At 46.4% G+C, this 21,461-nt stretch overlaps 1 pseudogene across 1 annotated transcript; it reads left to right on the top strand.

The window, feature by feature from the left end:
* The first annotated feature begins 10,168 nt into the window (after positions 1-10,168).
* On the top strand, positions 10,169-11,357 carry LOC309863146 (small ribosomal subunit protein RACK1 pseudogene; annotated as a pseudogene). The gene has a single exon. The product of its transcript is annotated as a small ribosomal subunit protein RACK1 pseudogene (transcript).
* The last annotated feature ends 10,104 nt before the right edge of the window (positions 11,358-21,461 follow it).

Below are 21,461 nucleotides of genomic sequence, written 5' to 3'. Positions count from 1 at the left end.
AAAACCACATTGAGATACCACTTTACATCAGTTAGAATGGCCAAAATCAACAAGACAGTAACAAGTGTTGGAGATGTTGTGGAGAAAGGGGAACCCTCTTACACTGTTGGTGGGAATGCAAGTTGGTGCAGCCATTTTGGAAAACAGTGTGGAGATTTCTTAAGAAATTAGAAATAGAGCTACTCTATGACCCTGCAATTGCACTACTGGATATTTACCCCAAAGATACAGATGTAGTGAAAAGAAGGGCCATCTGTACCCCAATGTTCAAAGCAGCAATGGTCACAGTCACCAAACTGTGGAAAGAGCCAAGATGCCCTTCAGCAGACAAATGGATAAAGAAGATATGGTCCATATATACAGAGGTGTATTATGCCTCCACCAGAAAGGATGAATAGCCAACTTTTGTATCAACGTAGATGGGACTGGAGGAGATTATGCTGAGAGAAATAAGTCAAGCAGAGAGAGTCAATTATCATATGGTTTCACTTAGTTGTGGAGCATAAGGAATAACACAGAGGACATTGGGAAATGGAGAGAAGTGAGTTGGGGGAAATCGAAGGGGGAGACAAACCACTAGAGACTCTGAACACTGAAAAACAAACTGAGGGTTTTGGAGGGGAGGGGAATGGGGATTGGGTGAGTCTGGTGGTGGGTATTAAGGAGGGCATGTATTGCATGGAGCACTGGGTATGGTGCATAAACAATGAATCTTGGAATACTGAAAAAATAAAATAAAATAAAAAGAAGGGTGCTGGTGATGGCTGCACAACATTGTGAAATGTACTTAAAGCCACCAAACGTGCATTTAAAATTAGTTAAAACAGTAAATTTGTCATAATATCTATTTTACCACAATTTCTTAAATACTGCCTTAAAATACTATTCTTCTTGATTACTGCAGTCTTTTCGGCTCCTCCTCAAATTTTCCAGTTGTAGACAGTACCTTATTTGCCTCACTCTAGTCCCAGGCCTGCCCTGGAACACTTGTCAGGCAAATGTAAACAGTTTTCTGGTTGTCTTATTAGTAGGATGACGCTTCTCCCTGACATGAGCGTGGCCCGTGGTTGCTGGTAACCTTCCGCTCCCGAATCTGGCAACTGGGGGATAAGGACTTAGTTTGGGGTGGGGGTTCAGAGCGGAGTGTGACAGATGGTAGATTTGGAATGCTGAGGGATGGACCCGTTTCCAAGAAGTCTTTGAGGCAGGAGATAAGATGCCAAGGGGAGAGTGGGTTTATGGGAATTGGCTGCTACAGGTAGCCGCAGGAGGGACACCTGGGTGGTTCAGTGGTTAAGCATCTGCCTTTGGCTCAGGTCATGATCCCAGGCTCCTGGGATTGATTCCCACATCAGGCTCCCTGCTCAGCGGGGAACCTGCTTTTCCCTCTGCCTCCGTCTCCTGCTCTGCCTATGTGTGCACTCTCTCTCTCTCTTTCTCTCTCTGTCAAATAAATAAATAAAATCTTTTGGAGTGTGGCTTCCCTCTCTGTCAAATAAATTAACAAAATCTCTGGAGTGTGATCAGCGTAGGATCAGTGTCTCCCCACTCTTTCAACTTGTGACACACCAGGAAGACGAGAAAACACACACCACATGCTGGAACCTAGGAGGCAGTGTGGCGATTGAGACAGCATATGGGCCCCGAGGGTTCCCCAGGATCACCAAGTGTCCCCAAGGGCTCCCAAGGGCCAGGGGTATCTGCACATTTGTGTTGTATTCACAGCACCCCAGTTGAAAAGCCTTTTTTTATGTCTTTAAAAAAAAAAAAAAAAAGGTGTGAGTGTGGTGGGTAAGAATCTAGTATTTTATTTTCTTGGATTTGCATTTTTCAAGCTCTGGAAAGACGGAATCAAGTTTACCGAGGGGGGGTGTGGGAACTGGGCAGCTGGAGAGCGAGGGTGGTTATGACACTTGTCACAGTATCCTTTATAAGTTCTCATTCTACGTAAACAGGTCTCAGAAATTCCCAGCTGCTTATGGAAAAGCAGAACTATCCCAGTTGGTTATGTAATGGTCCCAAGACCTCAGAATGCCAACTCTTTCTGGCAGGGTTTACCTTGACCTGCCATTGACCACTGCCTTGTTTTTTATCTTATCTCACTTGAAACCCAGAATGGGCTCTCAGGCCAAGCCCGCAGAGCACTTTCCTCTGGAAAGAGTCCCATTCCCTTGAGAGCAGTGGGGTCAGGGGGCAACGTGCCAACTCAATTGGGAACCTTCCCTTGGGGGGTGGTTCCATCGTGCTCCTTGACTTTCCGTCATCTCCATGGACCTTATTGGATTCAGTGATCGTGGACTGGACAGTTCACAGAACTGCTTGCCACGTTCCCCTTTATCCACTAGGAAAATTCCAGGGTCTCCCACCTCAAGTTTTACTGAGGGTTGACAGCACCCGGCGCTGTCAGGGGGCAATGAGAAGGTGAGGACGGACAGCGCCTGGGTGTGCTCCCTCTAGTGCTATTTGCCTCTCCCCTCATCCTTCCCTGCACAGGGGAGAGAACCCAAGGGTCTGAATCCTATCCCGCCCTGCCCACCCTCACTCCTTCTGGGGCCTGGCCCTCCAGTCCTGCCCTACGCCTTCCCCCACCGCAACCCCCGCCTCCCACACAGGAGCCCTGCCCACTTAGCACCATCCTTCAGTCAGACCCACGCAGGTGGGTTGAATTCTGGCTGGGCTCCTTCCCAGCTGTGCGTGACCCCAGGAGGGCTATTAACTTACCTGAGCCTGGGATTTCCCCCCTGTAAAATCCTTATGAAGTAACACCTATAGGTATAATCTCCTGCAAGGGAGTCCACGTCCCACACTCATCTCTGGGTCCCTGCATGGCTCTGCTACTTGGTGCCTACACAGGACTTGTCTTTATAATTATTCAACTACATTTTTATTTTATGCGCTTTTCTGTATGTATGTTGTATTGTGCAGTTTCCTCAAAAAAGTAATTTAAAAAAAGGCAAACCTGTAGAGGCCACTTTTAGGCCACAGCCTTGAGCGATAGAATGGAGAAAGGGCCCAGAGTCACCACCTGGCTGAATGCAGACAAAACATTATCCCAAGTGTTTGGTTCTATAGGTGATAAGAAGCAGTATCACCTGCCCTTGCATCAGAATTCCCAGGGTGCTCTTAAAGACACCTATTCCTCAGCCCCACTGTGAAGAAACTGCGAAGAAGGAAACTCAAGAAAATTCTCATCCATCAGGCACCTACTATGTCCCAAGTGCTTCCACCCATCAGCCTATTTCATTCTTCCCCCAGTCCCATGAAGTTGATGCCGTGATCTGCCTCATTCTGCAGGTGAGAAACTGAGGCTCAGAGAAGATAACATGGGCAGGAACAGTGGAGTCAGGATTTGGACCCATGACACTGTGGCTCCCTGGGCCCTGCTCCCCCTTTTCCTACTCCCCTGGAAACCACACTTTTCCAGACTCACTAACTTAATATCTGGTAGAGCAGTGTTTCTCAAAAACATGGACATGCACTTGAATCACCTGGGAATGTGCTAATTCTGACTTGGCAGGTGTGAGGTGAGGCCCGAGAGTCTCCATTTCTAACAAGCTCTCAGCCCGTCATGTTCTGTACACCCTGCTGTGAGCAGCAACACAAGAAAAGAGGCAGAAGTGCACATTCCTGGGACCCAGGCAATCCTGTAGTTTCTGCTTAAGGGTTTCCAGCTAAGGTGCTATAGACTGAATATCTCCCCCCCAAAATTCATCTGTTGAAAACCTAACCCACAATGTGACAGTGTGAGGAGTTGGGGCTGCTGGGAGGCAATTAGGTTATGAGGGTGGATCCACAAGAATGCGATTAGAGCTCTTATAAGGGGACCCCAGAGGGCTCCCTCACCCCATCTGCCATGTGAGAGCACAGCAAGATGACCATCGATGAACCAAGAGGAGGGCTCTCACCAGACACGGAACTTGCCTTGATCTTATCACCTTGATCTTGGACGTCCAGGCTCCAGAACTGTGAGAAATAAATGTCTGCCATTGAAACCAGCCATTCGATGGTATTCTGTCATAACAACCCAATCAGACTAAGACATAACGGAAACTAGATGACCTCCCCCCCCACCCCAGCCTGAGGGTGCCCTCGCCACACTGCCTCCATTCTTCGGGCATCAATCCGACACAAAGCCCAGCCCTCTGCCTGCCTTACAAGAGGATTTGAGACCTTGGACACTTCCCTACAAATGTGAGAGGTGACAGGGGCAAGCTCATCTCGGGCCACATGCCAACTTCTCCCTCAGCTCTGCTATGTCCCAGAAGATCATGCTTGAGACCCATGGTCCCCTGGGAAGTATGGTCAAGACCCTGCTCCAGAAGTTTCTCTCTCAGGGATCCCCTGCCCTAACTAGGTCTCTGGTGTCTTGGAGAATAAATGCTCTTTGGCACATTACCACTTCCTCAAGAAATTTGCAAAAATGAGGGCCCTTTGCAAATCCTTGTTCTTATTGTTGTTGTTTTAAAGATTTTATTTATTTATTTATTTATTTATTAAAGACAGATGGAGATCACAAGTAGGCAGAGAGGCAGGCAGAGAGAGAGAGAGAAGCAGACTCCCTGCTGAGCAGAGAGCCCGATGTGGGGCTAGATCCCAGGACCCCAGGATCATGACCTGAGCTGAAGGCAAAGGCTTTAACCCACTGAGCCACCCAGGTGCCCCCTTATTGTTTTTAATGCAAATTCTCTCCCTACTTGGCCAGAAAAGGGGACCAAACACAGTATTTATTTGTCAAACCCAGGCTTTCTCTAACTAATTGTCCTGCCCCTAAGGATTCAGGTGGACTCTTCTTTGAAGCACCTTTTGGGGTGTGGCTTCCCAGCTAGGCCTAGCATCAGTGTCTTCCCACTCTTTCTACCCTGTAGCACACCAGGAAGACAGGAATACATACGCCACCTGCTGGAGCCCAGGAGGCAGTGCCGCGGCTGAGACAATGTGCTGGCCCAGAGGGTCCTGGAGTGTCCCCAGGGGTCCCAAGGGCCAAGGGTGTCCGTATCTCTGCACGTTTGTGTCGCATTCACAACGCCCTAGCCGAGAACAGAGATGCTCTCCTTCCTTTGAGGGCACATTCCACGGATGCCATCTGTCCTTGTAAGTGGCTACAGCTCACATTGTGAGGGCTTTAAGGTGATCCTCAGGTGGATCTGAGTTCCAAGCTCTGTCCTCAGAACACAAGCCTGCCCTGTGTCACCAAGAGAGTGCCTTGCCCGCTCTTGCACCCACCCCCTGCCCCAGTGTCATGGCTTCTGACAGGGAATAGTGAGTAAGCTCTCTGTCCCTCTCTCTCTACACCCACCCCAACCAGAATTGTTCATCACTCTGTCTCCTCCCCTGGCCCCTGACCTGACATCCTGGAGAATGTTCTCTGCACCTGCTCTGAGATGCCACACAGCAATGGGCAGGAGTGTCTGCCTCTGAATCATGACAGAGCCTGCTTCTAACACTGCCCCACACAGTACAAGGCCTGCCCAAGGCCAGGGGTGAATCTGTTCAGGGGCACATTTGCAGGCACAGTCATCCACAAAAACAGCAGCCTAGCTCAGGGTTTGCATTGCCTTCAAGCCAGAAGTGGGGTCCTGCTGGTGCCTGCTCCCTCCATCTGACCCTGGCAAGTTGAGTGCCATCCCTTGCACCTGCCCCCATCCCGTCTGAGTCAGTGCCCCCCATTCCAAAATGGTGGCTTGGCCTCATTTCCCAACCTCAACCAGCATAGCCTCCCCGCTCCCTCTTATGAACTTAGTTTCACAAGGAAGGAGAAGTCAGGGGCCTCTCTGCCCTCTAAGTTCTGGAGCTATAATTTTGCCGTCAGTCACTCCCGCAGTAACCGGCCCATCCAGCCCGATGTGCTTTCCAGGATGCATAGTCGACATGCCTCCAGATGCCTTTCTAGTCACAGCTTGCTTCTTTCTTCTGGAGGTGTAGGGCAGGAGCCCTGGCCGGGAATCCTTGCGACTCTCCATAGCGTCCCCAGGGAACGTGCACCAGCCAAGCCCCTGCGACACCCACCCCACAGAGCAATGCTTGGCTAATTGCCGTCTGTCCTGCACCTGCAGCCTGCCCCAGGTGCTCCCTTACTTGACAACAGATCCATAATCCAGAAACATGGGTCAACCGCAGGTTCCAAGTGCCTACCTGGGGGCCTGGGCTGCCTCCCTGCTCAGGTGTCAGAAGCACAAGGCCTGCCAGCGTTCCCATGGGGGAGGAGAAATGTCCCTGGGCCAAGAGTCCAAGAGAGTGGATCTTACTTGACACCAAATCCAAGAGAGCCCTGGGCAGAAAAGAGTTTCTGCCCTTAGATCCGCTATAGGGCCTGGTCAGAGAAAAAATGAGAGAAGTCAAAGGACCTGTCAAGATGAAGGCCAAGCACACCTGCAGCCTTAGTCACACTGTAGTCTTCAAACATGGCCCCACCTCCATCCCAGGAGCTGCCAGCAGCTTCCCGGGCCCCCAAGGTGTTGACTCTGGCAATAAGGGAGGGTGCTATGAGTGCACAAGTCTGAGGGTCAAGGCAAGGGCAGAGCGACCGATAAGCTAAGTGGGGTTTGGGAATGGTTCCAGGCAGAGGCATATGTGCCACCACTTTGCTTTTCCCCTGCTGAGAGCTGGAGCTATGAAGGACTGCCCAGCTCAGGCCTGAGACCCTGGGCAGAGGGTAGGACAAGGTAGCCAGCTGTGCCCCCAAACAAAAGCTATCTGAGTTTTCTTCCAAATGTACTAGTAAGGATCCCCTAAAGCCATGGTTCTTCACCTTCTTGGGTAGAAGGGGACCTTTGAGAAACTGATCAAAACCAACACCTTCTGCCTGAAAAAATGTTGCATCTGCTACGTGGCTGAGTTTGGTGTCCGGTCCCTCTGTGACCTGGTTGATCCACAGGCAGGATCAGAGGATGGGAAAGCTCTTGGAGGGTGGGGTGAGAAGTGGGTGGAGGTCACTGAGTGCCTGGAGAAGGAGGAGCAGAACTGGGACAACTGTTAACTAAGGTTAAACCCTGAGGTGAGAGGAAAGATGGTGTTAAAGATCTGAGTGAATTCAAAGATCTGGTTGGCTTTATTCAACTGTTCTTCAAGTGGGCAGCATCCCTTCTAACAAACAGAAGGGTGCTCTGAGGAGTTCAAAATGGAAGCCTTGTGTAGGCAGAAAAGGAGGAAGATAAGCAAGTTAAGGAGCAAAAGGAAAGAAAAGATTGTTTTATGCAGGTTGCCTTCCTTTAGGGGGAGGGGCAGAGGGTCTTATCAAGCAGATGACCTCACGCGTGCTGGTCAGGAAATTCTGGACTGTTGGGTTTAAAATTCCACTCCTGGGAGAGGCTAAAACTGCAGTTAGGTAAGCTATGAAGTCTTTCTTCTTAACAATGGGAATCTCTCTCTCTCCGGGATGGCTGCTGGAATAAAGAAAGGATGCTATATCCTAATCTGGTTGGGTTAGGTGTTAGTGAAGCATCTTCAGCTAGTCCTGACTTGATCACCTGTCCAGGGAAGAATCCAGCAGGAGACCAAGAAGAACACAATTCATGGAAGGCTTTGGGAATAACATGGAAGTACCTCCTCCCTTCCTTTTCTCTTTGGGTCTTAGTAAATAATTTAACACCATCATGTTGAATTCTTTGTGTGGCTTTCAGGTTGCCAGACAACTTTCAAACTTGGCCATTGTAATGGGCAAACCATAAGGTTTTGCCACCCCACAAACCGTGCCTCCAGGAGGGATCCCTCTCCCCTCAGATGTAAGCAAGACCTTGCCTCTAACTATAATAGAAATCAACCAAAGGTGATGGGATGTCACTACCTTAATTAGGTTACATTATGTACTACTCCAGCTTGCTAGGGGACCTACTCTGGAGACTGTCATTGCTGGATGGATCATTTCATTCATGTTAGGAAAGCTTATAATGGCAAGACACTTCCAGAAGCCTCTACAAGCTGGGAGTAGTTTCTGGGAGCTGAGGGTGACCTTTGGCAATAGTGTGCAAAACCCAGGGAGGACCCTTGTTGATATAATCTCAAGGAAATCTGCCAGCGACCTAAATGAGCTTAGAAGCAGATTCTTTCCAGTGAGTCTTCCAGATGAGAACCCAGCCCTGGACAACACTTTGCAGCTTTGTGTGACCCAAAGCAGAGAACTGCTTAGCATCTGTTAGGATTTTTACCTGGACTCTTGATCCACAAAAACTGTGGGATAACAACTATGCATTATTTTAAGCCACTAGGTTTGTTATGAAGCAATACATAGCTAGCATGGCCATGGGCCAAGAAAGTAGCTTAATGGCTTCTTTTCCCTGGATGGTAGTTACTAGAAATGTCCATGCTGGTGGACAAAAGCAGAGAGGTTCCAGGACATGGATAAGTGGTCTCTCATTGTGTCTTATGTGTCCCTGTGTTGGCTTGGAGTTTAACATTTATCAAGTCTTGGACATTGTGCTTTTATTCTATGAATCCATTCTATATCTAAACCTTATCCTTGAACACTGTCACTGTGAACCACCATCAAGACTTCAAGGGCCTGGATTTGCTTCATCTGCAAAAGAAGCCAAGATAGAGATAAGAGATGTGAGGTTAAAACTGATGGTTGCAAAAGCACAGCTGGCAAAACCTGTCCAGACTTCAGTGAAGTCTGAGTTGTCTCGATTGAGTAACCCTACTCATTTGGAGAGTTTTGGATTACTTGTGTCAACCTGAATTCTGGTTACCAAAGCTTTCTCTGATTTGGCTGGTTTCCACTTAACTTTTGATTCATGTCATTAATTGTTACATAATGCTAACATTTGTGTAATACTCAATGATATTTTTTTTTCTTTTCTACTCAACTAGCATGTATCAGGTGCCAACTGTGATGCCAAGGACCATGAGCATTGACAGATGATGAAAGGTGGCCCAGGATGCTTATGTGACTTGCTCACTTACAAGGTCACAAGTGAACTGGCAGAGGCCGGAATCCAGCCTTCTGGATGCAGAATGTTTGGGTCCTAAGGTGATTTGCAGGAATATCCCCAACCACTCTCTTACAAGGCTGCCCCTAATCTCTCAAAGAACATCCCTTCTTGCTCCTATTCAATTCAGTCCTTCAACACCTACCATCACAGTCTCAGAGACAAATACTGGGCTGAAAGGACCACCTAAGGAACCTCTGAAGTCTGAAGATCAAGGCTTTCAAGAGGCTCTGAAGATGGCAAATGTGTTCCTACACATACCCTGTCTGGCTTTCAGGGGTACATGTAGGGATGGAAGATCCCATCTTTGGATGTCCTCAAGCTCTGTTGATCAAGATCAAATCTTCCATGACAAGTTCCTGAAAGCAAAGACCCTGTGACTGACTTGGTTTATACAAGAGCCAGCTGAGGAGAACTAGGTCTCTGTGCTCGGCATCAGGGGAGGGCAGGGTGATGATATTTCGGCCTTTGTATCCAGCCCCTGGTCAGAGCTCCTTAAACCCTTATAATTTCCTAAGTGATAAGAGGTATAGGAGCATCTTTTTGGTTATAATATTTAATTTTTGTCCTTTGCTCCTGAGACAGCTCTAGACTGATAAAGATGAAAGGCACAACTTTTGTTTTTCATAACACACCCCTTTCAGCACCATCTGTGTTTGTGTGCATGAGGTGACTTTTGGAAAACCGCTCAAGATAGGACTGGTGGCCAAGGGAATCAGTCTGTGTTCCGAGAATTGGAACCTTCAGCCCCACCCCAACTTCTAAGAAGGAGACAGGGGCTGGAGCTTGAATTAATCACCGATAGTCAATGATTTAATCGATCATGCCTGCATAATGAAGCTTCCATTAAAAGAACCCTACCTGGAGGGAGGTCAGAGAGCTTCCTGGTTGGTGAGCACATGGAGGTCCCAGAGAGTGGTGTGGCTGGAGGGGGCATGGAAGCTCTGTGATCCTTCCCCATACTTCGCTCTGTGCATCTCTTCCATTTGGCTGTTCCTTGAGTTGTATCCAGTAATAGTACGTAAAACACTTTCCTGAGTTTTGTGAGCTATTCTAGCAAATTATTAAATCCAAAGATGAGGTTGGGGGAGACCTTTGAGGTCTGGACTTGCACTTGACTTTGGAAGTGAGGGCAGGACTGTGGGAGTCTGCCCCAAGTCTGGGTAGTATTAGAATTGAATTAAATCATAGGATGCCCAGCTGGTGTCTACAGAGAACTGCAGAAGCGTTTGGTGTCAGAAGTGTTGAGAGTACTCTTTTCCTCTACAGGGCCGCGGCGGGAGCGGCTGTGCTGCTAGTCTCTCTGAACTATCCAGCTCCATCCTTGTCGCCTCGGTGACACCCGCACTCGCCGCCAACATGACTGAGCAGATGACACTTCGTGGCACCCTCAAGGGCCACAACGGCTGGGTGACTCAGATCGCCACGACTCCCCAGTTCCCGGACATGATACTGTCCGCCTCTCGAGATAAGACCATCATCATGTGGAAGCTGACCAGGGATGAGACTAACTATGGCATCCCTCAGCGTGCTCTTCGGGGTCATTCCCACTTTGTCAGTGATGTGGTCATCTCCTCAGATGGCCAGTTTGCCCTCTCCAGCTCCTGGGATGGAACCCTTCGTCTCTGGGATCGCACAACGGGTACCACCACATGCAGATTTGTAGGACATACCAAGGATGTGCTGAGTGTGGCCTTCTCCTCTGACAACCAGCAAATTGTTTCTGGCTCCCGAGATAAAACTATCAAGCTGTGGAATACTCTGGGTGTATGCAAATATACTGTCCAGGATGAAAGCCATTCGGAGTGGGCATCTTGTGTCCGAGTCTCACCCAATAGCAGCAATCCCATTATTGTCTCCTGTGGCTGGGACAAGCTGGTCAAGGTATGGAACTTGGCAAACTACAAGCTGAAAACCAATCACATCGGCCACACGGGCTACCTGCACACTGTAACTGTCTCTCCAGATGGATCCCTCTGCGCTTCTAGAGGGAAGGATGGCCAGGCCATGCTGTGGGATCTCAACGAAGGCAAACACCTCTATACACTCGATGATGGGGACATCATCAATGCTCTGTGCTTCAGTCCTAACCGATACTGGCTCTGTGCTGCCATGGGCCCCAGCATTAAGATCTGGGACTTGGAAGGCAAGATCATTATAGATGAACTAAAGCAAGAAGTTATCAGTACGAGCAGCAAGGCAGAGCCACCTCAGTGTACCTCTCTGGCCTGGTCTGCTGATGGCCAGACTCTGTTTGCTGGCTACACAGACAACCTGGTGCGTATGTGGCAGGTGACCATCGGCACCCGTTTGAAATATGGCAGAGCTTTAGGAATAAAACATTGGTTTTCTGACTTAAAAAAAAAAAAAAGAAGAAGAAGTGCTGAGAGTAGTAGGAACAAGATTTCCCCTTGTTGGAGATTGTTTCTTTGAGGCAGACATTCCTCCACCATCATGACCCTAGCCAGGCCCAGCTTGCTCTCCTAGAGCTCAGTCCCAGGGGATGTCCATACACGATGGTGGCATGGGACCCTGGAAGTTTGTTCGGGGTTGAGCCCCCAGGACTAATTCTCCCTTCCCTGCTCCTGAGGCTCCTGTCCTCCCTCTGCTCAGGCTGCTCACCCTGCCTGGTCCCTAGCTCCTCTGTGTCCATCCCCAGCTCCTCCGTGACCTCCTAATACTGATCCACACTCGGGAGTGCTCTCTCTTCTCTTTCCTGCCTGAGTACAGTGCTGGCAAGGACAACGTCCTTTTTGGAGATGCTCTCCTTAAGCTGTTCGTCAGGCTATTGCCTGAGCCCCGATCCCTTCTGGATGGCTCCTAGAGTGCCTTTGCACAGGTCCCAAATTCTGCAGTCAGATATGTAGGACTTCTCCAGGAAACTCTCTTTTTTTCCTGAATGTCCTCCTGCCTTTGTTACCTGATCCTGGCCCTTTATCACCAGCCTACTCACTGCCCGCCCCAGGCTGTCCCCTGTGCAGACACTCTAGCTAGACTGAGGGATGGGTATTCCTAAGACCACATATTCATACCTTCATGTGGACTTCCTCAATTGGTTGCAGCCCAGGCTCAGAGCCATGCCGGCTGCAATGAGACATGGGAGCAGGTTTCTCCACCTCTCTTAAAGGATCCTGGTATCTTGACTCTGGCAGCATTAAGTACAAGCCAGCCATTCCCAAGCAGTGGAGAGAGAGAGAGAGAATCAGCACCTGGCCAAGGATGAAAGCGCTCAGGGAGGCAGTAACTGGATGGACTTGTTCCCAGAGGGCGGAGGGCTGTACAGATGAGAGATTGGCCAACCTGTCTCTGAGGTGGGGTGGGAAGATGTATATCCAGACTGCCACATCTGGCTTGGAGGGACTGGCCTCCTGGGCTCGGAATGCGTCCTTTTCATCCCGGCTGTAGCAGCTTCCTTGAGAGGCAAGCGTTTTGAAATGCCGTTTTTGGATATTGCCTGAGAATTTTACTGGTTTCACTTGAGGGCTGGTGAATGTCCAGGCTTCAGAAGAATGAACCCTTTCCTACAGGCATCTGCTCTGTTGTAGGTACCGTGTTTTTGCAACACTATTTCATTTCTTTCGCACAGCAACCCTCTCAAACAAGTACGATTTTGCGCAGTTGTCGCTTAGCATGCTTGTTTTCCTGGCATCTAGTTCAGTAATGTGTAAATGTGTTTTGGGTGCAGTGAGAACACTCAACTATCGGAGAGCTCACAGCTAAGAGGAGGGAGACGTGTGAACAATTACAACACGGTGTTCTTGGGAAGTTGGGCGCATGGTAGTCTGGGTCCTCTGAGCATCTGACCTTGAGATGCAATTAGAGGTGTAAGAGATGTCTTTGGCGGAGTGTCTGGGAGGAAAACAGGATCTCTTGCTTGGTGGTCTCAAGGAATGCCCAAGAGCTTTGCGAATCACTGGTTCAGGGGTGAAAATACTCTTTCCTTGAAAAAACAAGAACCAAGCACAGTTGTATTTCTCTGTCACTACTTCTCCAGTATAGCCTCAACCGTTATATTAATTTTTATAACTTTAACTGATGTGCCCTCGATTTCACAGAGAAAACTGGCCGGCTGCAGGGGGGAAAATGGGTGAGGGAGAATTGTTCATCTTACACAAGCATCTGAGCAGAATGACAAAGCTCACAACCCCACATAATGTACTTCTAGAGACACATGTGTCCCTTTTACAACTTAAAGTAGCAAAAATGAACTCAGTCATTAACAAGACCCCAAGATACCACCTCCCTATACCATAAAAATAAGAAACAACAGCATGTAAAGTTAAGATTATGTCAGTATCGATGTTTTGGTATTTTACAGTATTTAGACATTCTCTAGATACCCAATGATTATCACTAAACTAACTCAACAATATCAGTCCATCTTGGAAGTGATCTATCAACTACACAAAGTTAATTACAGTTGGAAGAAAAAGTTTTTCAGAATAATGACTAAAGTTCATCGAACACCAGTTTATATAGTTAATAATCCTATGAGGTAAGTTACATTAAGTGTTAGCTTATGTAATAAGTAAGCCTGTCGGGACACCTGGGTAACTCAGTTGGCTAAAGTTTGCCTTCAGCTCAGGTCCTGATTGGGATCAAACCCTGCCTGGAGCCCCATGTGGGGCTCCCTGCTCAGTAGGGAGTCTGCTTCTCCTGCCTCTGCCCCTCCCCAACTTGTGCTCTCTCTTTGACAAATAAATAAAATAAAATCTAATAAATAAATAAATAAGCCTGTCTACATTTGGGAAGAAAAAGGTTTTCAGAATAATGACTGAATTTAGTCGAACACCGATTTACATAGTTACTAATCCTAATGTTAAGTAACATTAAGTGTGAGCTTATTTAATAAGTAAGCCTGGGGCACCTGTGTTGTTCAGATGGTTAAGCATCTGCCTGCAACCCAGGTGATGATACCCAAGTCCTGGGAGTGAGTCCCATATTGGGCTCCTTGCTCAACAGGGAGTCTGCTTCTCTTGCTGCCTGCTGCTCCTTCTGCTTCTGCTCACTTGCTCGCTTGCACTCTCTCTGACAAATAAATAAATAAATCTTAAAAAAAGAGTAAGTAAGTCTGTCCACATTTGGGAAAGATAAGGCAAATAAAGTAAAATAAAATATATGCTTGTGTGACAGACTGAAAAATAAGACAAGTAATAGACTATTTTTAAAAGATTTTATTTATTTTTTTAATTTATTTATTTGACACAGAGAGAAAGATCACAAGTAGGCAGAGAGGCAGGCAGAGACAGAGAGGGGGAAGCGGGCCTCTCGCTGAGCAGAGAGCCCGATGCGGGGCTCATTCCCAGGACCCTAAGATCATGACCCGAGCCAAAGGCAGAGGCTTAACCCACTGAGATACTCAGGCACCCCTATTTTTTTTTAAATAAAAATGATCGAACTAGTCTCATTTGCTAAACATGATTATTAACAAGTATGTCCAAATATGGATTCTAAAATGCTTCCGAATTGGTATCAGATATTCAATTCCTTTATTTGCAACAACAACAGGCAGAGAGAGCTTGTCGTTTTTTTGTTTGCTCCCACAATTTCAGCTACGGGTCAAAAATCGCAGAATCACACAGAAGTCCGAGTTACCTGGTACAATGTGTTAAAGAGCTGTTTGTCCCAACGGCCACAGAAGTCTTCATTGATTTGAGCTAAAAAGAGACAAACAGAAAAACTAAAAGAGACAAACGAACCAGATTATCTGTTGTCTCTTACTCACTAGAGAACGGACTCAAAAAACTCACAAAAAGAAAATTCCTCACTGCTGCTGCCTGGGTGCATTGCTTACAAGCCATGTGGGAACCAGAAATCAAAACAAAACATAAAATCAATACAGAGGAAAGAAGAAAACTAAAGAAACAAAGAATCAGCAAAGTTAAAGTGCTATTGCTGCTCGGATTTCTTCTTGAAATTTGGAGAAGAGTTGCCCAGGCTTCCTTCAGAAGAGAAGTACCCTCCCCTGGCAACACAGTTTACCTTGTTCTGTCACAGGGATCCACTGGACATCTAGGAGGATGACCTCCAATACTACTAAAATATTTTTTTGGGAAAAAGATTGAGTTATGACTTTCACACAAATATAAAATAAACAAAGCTTGTGTTTAACTGATTAGTGAATGAGGGAAACAGTAAGGTGTTAACAGTCGACTCAAAGAAGAATTACACAAACACACAAACACACCCCCCTGTGCACACATAATGAAGAAGGCAAAAATGAATTTAATAGATGCACAACTCACTCCTTGGTGATGGGAATCAATTGTAACTTCACCAAATAAAATCCATTTGCCTTTCTACAGACAAGAATCATCTGCATGGCTTTCAGTTAACATACAGGGTGCTCAATAACACCACAATCATGAAAGGCACAGATATCCCAAAAGAGTGTGCCAACAATCTTTTTGTTCATTTCAAATTCTTTTGCAAATTGTCCTGACAGTAACAAGAGATTTATTGTGGACAAGCCAAGTTTGAGATGCCCTTTAGATGTCCAGTTGGAGATGTTAAAATTCCCCTAGATGGAACAAGTCTTTCTTTTGAAGTTAATGCTTTTGACCAACATCCCCCTGGCCCCCACCTCCCCACAAGACTACATGCTCCTTCTTATAAATCATATGTTAACTTTTTTAAAAAAGCTATTATTTAGCATCTACCACAACTGACTATAACTGCCTTTTGACTTGTTCTTGGTTCTCCCCAGTAGACTCTCAGCCACTTAAAAGACAACCTATTTCTTTTTTAAGTGTAGGACCCCCATGAACCAAGAGAAACCTTTGCCAGGGAAACAAGATATATAGGGTTGCAACCACACTGTTCTACGGTTCTGAGATCTACCTAAGTGTTTGATAAAGAACTTGATAATCCCATATTGACGTCATGGTCCTGTGTGTGGTATGGTGGAAGTCAGAGAAACAGGTTGGAGTTGACGAGGGAGCAGAAGGCCAGCAGAGGACAAACCATAAGCTGACAACCTGCAAACCCTGCCCGCACTCCTGGGTGGGACCTGTGTGACATTCCTCCGGGAAGTTCCCAACTGTCTTAAGGCCCCCAGTATCCTGCGAATCTTTAACATATGAGAATCCTTCTGAAACCTCCCTCTCCCTCACCTCCCCAACTCCCAAGTATATAATCAGTCACCCCTCACAACCCCGGTACAGCAGCTCTTGCTGCCCACAGAACCCGTCCCCTGTGCTTTAAAAAAAACACCTTCTTGGTGTGCCTGGGTGGCTCATTCGATTAAGCATCTGCCTTTGGCACAGGTCGTGATCACAAGGCCCTGGGATTGAGCCTCACATGGGGCTCCCTGCTCAGTGGGGAGCCTGCTTCTCTCTCTCTCTCTGCTTGTGCTCTCTCTCTCTCTCTGTGCATATGTGTCAAACAAATAAATAACATCTTTAAAAATAAATAAATAAATAAATAAATAAATAAGACACCTTCTTGCACGTCTCAATTTCTTCTTGGCTGTCAGTTCCAGACCGCACCCCACCAAACCTTGATGTAGGAAAGACGCTAGGGTTCAAAGCCAAGGATCAAGAAAGAATTCTTGAGATGTCTTTGGTGCAAAAAAGTGATTTTATTAAGACAGGGGGACAGGGCCCATGGGCAGAAAGAGTTACTGTGGAGTCATGAGAGGTGGTGGTTATATACCTACGAGTTGGGAGGGATTTAGGGATCCCATAAGTCTCTAAGGAATTTTGGAAAACAAGGTCTTCAGGACCTTAAGGGGACTAAGCTGTTGTTGGGAAAAGGTTATTTATTACTGTCTAGTAAAACCGTAGTCATAGGATCCCTCAGATGTATATTGGTGGGCCATAGGCTTGGAGATGATTGCCAATGTGTATCTTGGGGGCAGTTAGGGATAAAGGAAATTTCCAGAGAATTTTTTTTTTTTAATTTATTTATCTGACAGACAGAGATCACAAGCAGGCAGAGAGACAGGTGGGGGGAGGCGGGGGGCGGGGAAGCAGGCTCCCTGCCGAGCAGAGAGCCTGATTCGGGGCTCGATCCCAGGACTCTGGGATCATGACCCGAGCTGAAGGCAGAGGCTTTAGCCCACTGAGCCACCCAGGCGCCCCCAGAGAAATTTTTATATGCTAAAGTAGACTTATAGAGTCCTGGGGGAAGTGGGGGCTCAGGCTAGGATTGCCTTTTGCCCTTAGCAAAGTGTTAACATCCAGGCAGCTGAGTCCCTGGAGGAATGTTACTCTGCCTGTTTCAAGGACTTGTCAGTGGGCTCTAGTTAGTAAGGAAATTTAATAATTTTCTCTTTTGGCTTTGTTTCTCACATCAACCTCACCTATATTCCAAAACCACATAATCCAAGATATAATGAACTAGAACCACTCCAGTCATGAATGGATTAATTAACTAACTAAATTAACTAATTAGTTATTTGGGAACTCAGTGAAACATTGACTGAGAGGACTAAGGTCACAGAAGTAGGAATGGGCAATGCCAAGAAAAGATGCCTCAGGAAAGGGAGAACCCCATAGAGGTTGTGAAGCAAAAGAACAGGAAATGTTTGGGGGAACCGCAAACTGGTCAGCATTACTTGAGCTGAAGGCCAGGGAGTAGGTGGGAAGAAATCAGGCTGGCTTGTAGACAGGAGAGGAAGCCTGCAGGGGCCCGTAGCCCTGCATGATGTTAGATTTTACACTGCAGGCAGTAAGCAGTTACCTGAAGAATTCTAGTCAAGAATTCTTACACTTACCAGTACAGAGCTTTGATTAGCAGGAGTGGAGTGACGGAGGTGATGAGAGAAAAGGAGGCAAGCTGAAGACAAAGCAGAAGCTAATGCCCCACAACCCACCCACCACCATCCCACCCCCACCCCATCCCCTGCACTCCCCCACCCCTTCATGGGATATATGTGACATCCCTCATGCACTTGTGGCTGCCCTTAAGTGAAGGGAAGGAAAAACAAATACTTAACTTGTAGAGATTACAATCCTGCAAGACCTAAGTCTCCCTCCCTTTACAAATGTCTTAGCAATGTACAAGAACAAAGCATTTCCAACAATGATTTAGCTTTCAGAAGGAAATGTAGATACAGTTAAATGTCCTTATACCCTGCAGCCCATTGACAGATACTTGAAAGGGGCAGAGTGTAAGTTCCTCTAGGAAGCTCCCATCTATCTTCATGTCAATGCTTTGCTAGAGGGAAAACAACTTTAACTTGGTGATGGCTAATCCTCCAGTATCCTGTGAATCTTCCTTAACATATGAAAGTTCTTCCTTGAAACCCCCCATTTTCTTTACCTCCCCAAACCCCATAGTATATAATCAGCCATCCCTCAAGACCCCTGTGCAGCAGCTCTTTCTGCACACAAGTCCTGTCCCCATGCTTTAATAAATCATCATTTTGCACCAAAGACATCTCAAGAATTCTTTCTTGGTCGTTGGGTCTGAACTCACCCCACCAAACTTCATTTATATTCCAAAATCCCATCAAAAGCAGCTTGAGGAGTCTCATACCCTGCCTCCTTGCCAAAGTCACTCATTAGTTCTTATTAGTAGCTGTTTTTCATGATCTATACAATTTTTTACATAGCCTAACATGTGGTCTGCCAATAAAGACAATGTTACATCTTAATTTCTGAGTTCCTCGGTGTTAGCTAGAAACTCCAGTACAATGTGGAATAATAGTGGTAAGAATAGTCCTCCTTGTCTGTGTCCTGATTTTAGGGGGAAAACATCCAGTTTTCCTCCATTAAGTATAATACTAGCTGTAGCTTTCTTTTGAATTTTATTTATTTATTTGAGAGAGGAAACGAGAGAACAGGAGCAGGAGTGATGAAGTTCTAGAACCTAGGTGAGGTTCGGTGGGCTGAGGTCCAGAGCTGATGACCAAGAAAGAATTCTTGAGACATCTTTGGTGCAAAATGGTGGTTCATCAAAGCATGGGGACAGGACCCCTGGGCAGGAAGAGCTGCTGCCCCGGATTGTGAGGGATGGTAGGTTACTTACCTTGCGGTTGGGGGAAGGTGAAAGGAAGGGAGGTTTCAACAGAGCTTTCATATGCTAAAGAGGGCCTACGAGGTGCCGGGATACCAGAGGCCTTGCTTCTTGATCAATGTTGTCTTTTGGCCAGCCATTAACATCAAGATAGTTGGGAGATTCCTGGTGGGATGTCACAATCCTGCTATCAAGTGTCTTTGTTAATGAGCTTTAGGTTCAGAAGAGATTTAACTATATTTACATTTCCTTCTACCTCAGCCTCCTTCAGTTTTGTTTATGGAGGGGAGGGTGACAGTAGGGTTTGAGGAACTGAGTTATTTGCCTCTGGAAATTGTGCTATTGATAAGGTAACTTCTTTGTTTGTAGATCTCTAGGACCTTTGTAAACCAAGGGAGACTCCTGTCTTGTAGGATTGTGATTTCTGCAAGTTAGCTCTTTGTTTCTCGCTTATGGCAGTCAAGGGTGCCTGAGGAATGTCACACACATTACCTAGGGGAGCGGGTGGAGAGGGGGGTGCAAGGTGGCAGCTTTTGATTTATCCTCAGCCAGCCTCCTGCTCCCTCATCAGGAGCTGGAGCTGAGGGAGAGAAGCAGACTCCCCACTGAGTGTGGAGCCTGATGCAGGGCTTCATCCTAGGACCTGAGCAGAAGGCAGACACTTAACCAAGTGAGCCACCCAGGCACCCCAGCTTGTAGGATATACTCAGTTGCTCCTCACTACTCTCAGGTAGCAGATCTTTCTACCCATAGGGCTTTAATAGAATCAGCTTTTTGCATCAAAGACTTTTTTCTTGGATGTCAAGAAAAAAGTCTCTCTCCATTCCTTTTTTCTCTTTTGCGGAGGTGTTATCATAAGTGGGCGTTGAATTCTGTTAAAAGGGTTTTTTTTTTGTTTGTTTTTTGTTTTTTCATTTTGCATGGATTGATATGATTATGTGATTTTTATTTTTAGGCTGTTAATAGTATGGATTACATTGACTTGAATATTGAAAAAACCTTGTCCTTTTGGGGCAAACACTTGTAATGGTATATGATTCTTTTTATATATTGCTTAATTCTATCTGCTAATATTTTGTTAGGGACCTTGGTGTCTACATTCATGAGAAATACTGGTCTGCAGTTTTCTTTCTTTGCACTTTCTTTCATGCCACCCTTCGATCCATAGATTATTTTTAAGTATGTTGTTTGGTTTCAAAGTGTTCAGATATTTTCCTGCTATCTTTCCATTACAGATTTCTACTTTGCCTCCATTGTGGTTGGAGAACACATTCTACATGATTTCAGTCCATTTGAATATGTTGAGGTTTGCTTTATGGCCCAGAGTTATGAGCCCACTATGAAGGTGCACACATGCGGAGGGTCTTTCTGATTTGGGAAACAAAGGCAGGAGAAAAATTATTAAATTTGCTTACTACCCAGAGCCCACTGAGAAGTCCTCAAAACAGGCAGAGTGACATGCCTTTAGGGACTCAGCTGCCTCCATGTTAATACTTTGCTAAGGGCAAAAGGCATTCCTAGCTGATTCTCCCCTAATCCCCATCCAGGATCCTAGAAGTCTACTTTAACATATAAAAATTCCTTTGGAAGTTTCCTTTATCTCTAAGCCCTGCAAGATACATGTTGGCAATCATCCCTGAGCATATGGCCCACCAAAATACATCTGAAGGGTCTCATGACTAAGGTTTTATTGCATGGTAATAAATGACCTTTTCCCAGCAATAGCTAGCCCCTCAAGGTCCTGGAAACCTTGCTTCCAAAATTCCTTAGGGGCTTATGTTATCCCTAATCCCCTCCCTACCTGAAAGTATATAATGGGCCACTCTTCATGACCCCAGCACAGCTCCTTCTGCCCACAGGTCCTGTCCCTATGCTTTAATAAAATCACTTTTTGCACCAAAGATGTCTCAAGAATTCTTTCTGGGCCATCAGCTTTATTCACTCATAAAGCAAAGTTAAATCACAATTATAAAGCAGGTTCAGGATTCCAAGCTCAATGACAATACCCTATGTGATTACACTTGGCTTCTTACACAGCACACAGAGCAGGACAGAAGACAAGCCACACAACACACAAGGTAGCAGAAGAGGGTAGGAAGTTAATGAACTAAAAGCAATGTCACTTTATGAGTGAATAAAAGTGACATTGTGGAAAAGATGTAGGAAAGACAATGTTAGGGTTTGAAGCTGATGGCCAAGAAAGAATTCTTGAGACATCTTTGATGCCAAAAGGTGACTTTATTAAAGCACAGGGTCAGGACCAGTGAGCAGAAAGAGTTGCAGTGAGGTCATGAGGAGTGGCCCATTATATACTTTTTAAAAAATTTATTTATTTATTTATTTGACAGGGATCATAAGTAGGCAGAGATGCAAGCGGGGGGAGGGAGGGGAAGCAGACTCCCTGCTGAGCAGAGAGCCTCATGTGGGGCTCGATCCCAGGACCCTGAGATCATGACCTGAGCCGAAGGCAGAGGCTTTAACCCACTGAGCCACCTAGGCACCCCCCCCCATTATATACATTTTAAAAAATATTTTATTTATTTATTTGAGAGAGAGAGAACATGAGTGGAGGGAGGG

This window comes from Mustela nivalis (genome assembly GCF_964662115.1).
Source record: "Mustela nivalis genome assembly, chromosome: 4".
In the NCBI taxonomy this organism is placed as follows: Eukaryota; Metazoa; Chordata; class Mammalia; order Carnivora; family Mustelidae; genus Mustela; species Mustela nivalis.
Note: the sequence above shows the minus strand (reverse complement) of the source record. Positions and strands in the feature narration are given on the sequence as shown.